The sequence below is a fragment of the Taudactylus pleione genome, unplaced genomic scaffold (genome assembly GCF_031769625.1).
Source record: "Taudactylus pleione unplaced genomic scaffold, aTauple2 ptg000134l, whole genome shotgun sequence".
NCBI classification, from domain to species: Eukaryota; Metazoa; Chordata; class Amphibia; order Anura; family Myobatrachidae; genus Taudactylus; species Taudactylus pleione.
Window position 1 is genome coordinate 5,823,468 of NW_028284536.1, and position 6,685 is coordinate 5,830,152.

At 35.2% G+C, this 6,685-nt stretch overlaps 1 non-coding gene across 1 annotated transcript; it reads right to left on the bottom strand.

Moving 5' to 3' along the window:
* Positions 1-1,596: 1,596 nt before the first annotated feature.
* Positions 1,597-1,670, bottom strand: TRNAN-GUU (transfer RNA asparagine (anticodon GUU)). Its single transcript has one exon. It is a non-coding gene; the product is annotated as a tRNA-Asn (tRNA).
* Between the last annotated feature and the right edge of the window lie 5,015 nt (positions 1,671-6,685).

The following is a 6,685-nucleotide window of genomic DNA, read 5'->3' on the forward strand; positions in this document are numbered from 1 at the left end:
GTGCTGGGCCCATAACCCAGAGGTCGATGGATCGAAACCATCCTCTGCTATGTGCTATTTTCATTTATCAAATCTAAAATTGGGATTGCTATTTTGACTTTTTTGGTATTTGCTTATAGTAGAAAATCCATTATCATCTTAACTCATTTTAATCATATTTTGACAGAAGTGCTGTAGCAAAAAATACACTTAATGTCTTTACTTTACCCTATTACTTCTATGGTTATTGAGAAAAACAAACTACATTGACTCCAGAAGAGCAAATCAGGTGTTCTAACAAGTAATTTATCAAAATCATCTTTCCAGCTTACACTTTGGTGATGCAATAAGACAATGATTTTGTAAGAAAAATCTTCAAACTTCAAAAAGTTTTTCTTAATTCCTTACCTTTGTACTGATAAGATAACACCTGGTTATAACATAACACAGGCTTTCACTTAAAATTGCTGCTAGGTTGCATTCTGCTGATTAGATATCACCAGGAACAACATTAACCTTCAGGTATTTTCTAAATGTTGAATAAATTGGCTTAAATCAAATTAAACTCACTTTAGAGATAATTGTTTCAGAGAAAGTCTTGAACCCTTCCTTAAAATAGGTAGTTTGACATGTTGACTTCTCTACCTAAAAATCCCAAAACTTGATTAATAGAATATTCTCGTCCCTGGGTGGGATTGAACCACCAACATTCCAGTTAACAGCCGAACGCGCTAACCAATTGCGCCACAGAAACCCTATATGAGACATAAACTTACAACAGCTAAGAAACATTGATCTGGAAAGTTTCCTTGCCAAAGTTTATAAAGTCTCTAATCTGGACAGTTATTTTAGGATTTTTCGTTAATTAAAAGGAACACATTGCCATGTTCTTCTGATGAATCAACCCTTCTTGAGTTCTAAGCACTTCCATGAGCAGCAGAGTGGCGCAGCGGAAGCGTGCTGGGCCCATAACCCAGAGGTCGATGGATCGAAACCATCCTCTGCTATGTGCTATTTTCATTTATCAAATCTAAAATTGGGATTGCTATTTTGACTTTTTTGGTCTTTGCTTATAGTAGAAAATCCATTATCATCTTAACTCATTTTAATCGTATTTTGACAGAAGTGCTGTAGCAAAAAATCCACATAATGTCTTTAATTTACCCTATTACTTCTATGGTTATTGAGAAAAACAAACTACATTGACTCCAGAAGAGCAAATCAGGTGATCTAACAAGTAATTTATCAAAATCATCTTTCCAGCTTACACTTTGGTGATGCAATAAGACAATGATTTTGTAAGAAAAATCTTCACACTTCAAAAAGTTTTTCTTAATTCCTTACCTTTGTACTGATAAGATAACACCTGGTTATAACATAACACAGGCTTTCACTTAAAAATGCTGCTAGGTTGCATTCTGCTGATTAGATATCACCAGGAACAACATTAACCTTCAGGTATTTTCTAAATGTTGAATAAATTGGCATAAATCAAATTAAACTCACTTTAGAGATAATTGTTTCAGAGAAAGTCTTGAACCCTACCATAAAATAGGTAGTTTGACATGTTGACTTCTCTACCTAAAATTCCCCAAAATTTGACTAATAGAAGATTCTCGTCCCTGGGTGGGATTGAACCACCAACCTTCCGGTTAACAGCCGAACGCGCTAACCAATTGTGCCACAGAGACCCTATGTGATACGTAAACAAACAAAACCTAAGAAAGATTGATCTGGAAAGTTTCCTTGCCAAAGTTTATAAAGTCTCTAATCTGGACAGTTATTTTAGGATTTTTCGTTAATTAAAAGGAACACATTGCCATGTTCTTGAGATGAATCAACCCTTCTTGAGTTCTAAGCACTTCCATGAGCAGCAGAGTGGCGCAGCGGAAGCGTGCTGGGCCCATAACCCAGAGGTCGATGGATCGAGACTCTGCTATGTGCTGTTTTCATTTATCAAATCTAAAATTGGGATTGCTATTTTTACTTTTTTGGTCTTTGCTTATAGTAGAAAATCCATTATCATCTTAACTCATTTTAATCATATTTTGACAGAAGTGCTGTAGCAAAAAATACACTTAATGTCTTTACTTTACCCTATTACTTCTATGGTTATTGAGAAAAACAAACTACATTGACTCCAGAAGAGCAAATCAGGTGTTCTAACAAGTAATTTATCAAAATCATCTTTCCTGCTTACACTTTGGTGATGCAATAAGACAATGATTTTGTAAGAAAAATCTTCAAACTTCAAAAAGTTTTTCTTAATTCCTTACCTTTGTACTGATAAGATAAGACCTGGTTTTAACATAACACAGGCTTTCACTTAAAAATGCTGCTAGGTTGCATTCTGCTGATTAGATATCACCAGGAACAACATTAACCTTCAGGTATTTTATAAATGTTGAATAAATTGCCTTAAATCAAATTAAACTCACTTTAGAGATAATTGTTTCAGAGAAAGTCTTGAACCCTACCATAAAATAGGTAGTTTGACATGTTGACTTCTCTACCTAAAATTCCCCAAAATTTGACTAATAGAAGATTCTCGTCCCTGGGTGGGATTGAACCACCAACCTTCCGGTTAACAACCAAACTCGCTAACCAATTGCGCCACAGAGACCCTATGTGTTACATAAACAAACAACACCTAAGAAAGATTGATCTGGAAAGTTTCCTTGCCAAAGTTTATAAAGTCTCTAATCTGGACAGTTATTTTAGGATTTTTCGTTAATTAAAAGGAACACATTGCCATGTTCTTGAGATGAATCAACCCTTCTTGAGTTCTAAGCACTTCCATGAGCAGCAGAGTGGCACAGCGGAAGCGTGCTGGGCCCATAACCCAGAGGTCGATGGATCGAAACTCTGCTATGTGCTGTTTTCATTTATCAAATCTAAAATTGGGATTGCTATTTTGACTTTTTTGGTCTTTGCTTATAGTAGAAAATCCATTATCATCTTAACTCATTTAAATCGTATTTTGACAGAAGTGCTGTAGCAAAAAACCCACATAATGTCTTTACTTTACCCTATTACTTCTATGGTTATTGAGAAAAACAAACTACATTGACTCCAGAAGAGCAAATCAGGTGTTCTAACAAGTAATTTATCAAAATCATCTTTCCAGCTTACACTTTGGTGATGCAATAAGACAATGATTTTGTAAGAAAAATCTTCAAACTTCAAAAAGTTTTTCTTAATTCCTTACTTTTGTACTGATAAGATAACACCTGGTTATAACATAACACAGGCTTTCACTTAAAAATGCTGCTAGGTTGCATTCTGCTGATTAGATATCACCAGGAACAACATTAACCTTCAGGTATTTTCTAAATGTTGAATAAATTGGCTTAAATCAAATTAAACTCACTTTAGAGATAATTGTTTCAGAGAAAGTCTTGAACCCTTCCTTAAAATAGGTAGTTTGACATGTTGACTTCTCTACCTAAAAATCCCCTAAACTTGATTAATAGAATATTCTCGTCCCTGGGTGGGATTGAACCACCAACATTCCAGTTAACAGCCGAACGCACTAACCAATTGCGCCACAGAAACCCTATATGAGACATAAACAAACAACAGCTAAGAAACATTGATCTGGAAAGTTTCCTTGCCAAAGTTTATAAAGTCTCTAATCTGGACAGTTATTTTAGGATTTTTCGTTAATTAAAAGGAACACATTGCCATGTTCTTGTGATGAATCAACCCTTCTTGAGTTCTAAGCACTTCCATGAGCAGCAGAGTGGCGCAGCGGAAGCGTGCTGGGCCCATAACCCAGAGGTCGATGGATCGAAACCATCCTCTGCTATGTGCTATTTTCATTTATCAAATCTAAAATTGGGATTGCTATTTTGACTTTTTTGGTATTTGCTTATAGTAGAAAATCCATTATCATCTTAACTCATTTTAATCATATTTTGACAGAAGTGCTGTAGCAAAAAATACACTTAATGTCTTTACTTTACCCTATTACTTCTATGGTTATTGAGAAAAACAAACTACATTGACTCCAGAAGAGCAAATCAGGTGTTCTAACAAGTAATTTATCAAAATCATCTTTCCAGCTTACACTTTGGTGATGCAATAAGACAATGATTTTGTAAGAAAAATCTTCAAACTTCAAAAAGTTTTTCTTAATTCCTTACCTTTGTACTGATAAGATAACACCTGGTTATAACATAACACAGGCTTTCACTTAAAATTGCTGCTAGGTTGCATTCTGCTGATTAGATATCACCAGGAACAACATTAACCTTCAGGTATTTTCTAAATGTTGAATAAATTGGCTTAAATCAAATTAAACTCACTTTAGAGATAATTGTTTCAGAGAAAGTCTTGAACCCTTCCTTAAAATAGGTAGTTTGACATGTTGACTTCTCTACCTAAAAATCCCAAAACTTGATTAATAGAATATTCTCGTCCCTGGGTGGGATTGAACCACCAACATTCCAGTTAACAGCCGAACGCGCTAACCAATTGCGCCACAGAAACCCTATATGAGACATAAACTTACAACAGCTAAGAAACATTGATCTGGAAAGTTTCCTTGCCAAAGTTTATAAAGTCTCTAATCTGGACAGTTATTTTAGGATTTTTCGTTAATTAAAAGGAACACATTGCCATGTTCTTCTGATGAATCAACCCTTCTTGAGTTCTAAGCACTTCCATGAGCAGCAGAGTGGCGCAGCGGAAGCGTGCTGGGCCCATAACCCAGAGGTCGATGGATCGAGACTCTGCTATGTGCTGTTTTCATTTATCAAATCTAAAATTGGGATTGCTATTTTGACTTTTTTGGTCTTTGCTTATAGTAGAAAATCCATTATCATCTTAACTCATTTAAATCGTATTTTGACAGAAGTGCTGTAGCAAAAAACCCACATAATGTCTTTACTTTACCCTTTTACTTCTATGGTTATTGAGAAAAACAAACTACATTGACTCCAGAAGAGCAAATCAGGTGTTCTAACAAGTAAATTATCAAAATCATCTTTCCAGTTTACACTTTGGTGATGCAATAAGACAATGATTTTGTAAGAAAAATCTTCACACTTCAAAAAGTTTTTCTTAATTCCTTACCTTTGTACTGATAAGATAACACCTGGTTATAACATAACACAGGCTTTCACTTAAAAATGCTGCTAGGTTGCATTCTGCTGATTAGATATCACCAGGAACAACATTAACCTTCAGGTATTTTCTAAATGTTGAATAAATTGGCTTAAATCAAATTAAACTCACTTTAGAGATAATTGTTTCAGAGAAAGTCTTGAACCCTTCCTTAAAATAGGTAGTTTGACATGTTGACTTCTCTACCTAAAAATCCCCAAAACTTGATTAATAGAATATTCTCGTCCCTGGGTGGGATTGAACCACCAACATTCCAGTTAACAGCCGAACGCACTAACCAATTGCACTACAGAAACCCTATATGAGACATAAACAAACAACAGCTAAGAAACATTGATCTGGAAAGTTTCCTTGCCAAAGTTTATAAAGTCTCTAATCTGGACAGTTATTTTAGGATTTTTCGTTAATTAAAAGGAACACATTGCCATGTTCTTGTGATGAATCAACCCTTCTTGAGTTCTAAGCACTTCCATGAGCAGCAGAGTGGCGCAGCGGAAGCGTGCTGGGCCCATAACCCCGAGGTCGATGGATCGAAACCATCCTCTGCTATGTGCTATTTTCATTTATCAAATCTAAAATTGGGATTGCTATTTTGACTTTTTTGGTATTTGCTTATAGTAGAAAATCCATTATCATCTTAACTCATTTTAATCATATTTTGACAGAAGTGCTGTAGCAAAAAATACACTTAATGTCTTTACTTTACCCTATTACTTCTATGGTTATTGAGAAAAACAAACTACATTGACTCCAGAAGAGCAAATCAGGTGTTCTAACAAGTAATTTATCAAAATCATCTTTCCTGCTTACACTTTGGTGATGCAATAAGACAATGATTTTGTAAGAAAAATCTTCAAACTTCAAAAAGTTTTTCTTAATTCCTTACCTTTGTACTGATAAGATAAGACCTGGTTTTAACATAACACAGGCTTTCACTTAAAAATGCTGCTAGGTTGCATTCTGCTGATTAGATATCACCAGGAACAACATTAACCTTCAGGTATTTTATAAATGTTGAATAAATTGCCTTAAATCAAATTAAACTCACTTTAGAGATAATTGTTTCAGAGAAAGTCTTGAACCCTACCATAAAATAGGTAGTTTGACATGTTGACTTCTCTACCTAAAATTCCCCAAAATTTGACTAATAGAAGATTCTCGTCCCTGGGTGGGATTGAACCACCAACCTTCCGGTTAACAACCAAACTCGCTAACCAATTGCGCCACAGAGACCCTATGTGTTACATAAACAAACAACACCTAAGAAAGATTGATCTGGAAAGTTTCCTTGCCAAAGTTTATAAAGTCTCTAATCTGGACAGTTATTTTAGGATTTTTCGTTAATTAAAAGGAACACATTGCCATGTTCTTGAGATGAATCAACCCTTCTTGAGTTCTAAGCACTTCCATGAGCAGCAGAGTGGCACAGCGGAAGCGTGCTGGGCCCATAACCCAGAGGTCGATGGATCGAAACTCTGCTATGTGCTGTTTTCATTTATCAAATCTAAAATTGGGATTGCTATTTTGACTTTTTTGGTCTTTGCTTATAGTAGAAAATCCATTATCATCTTAACTCATT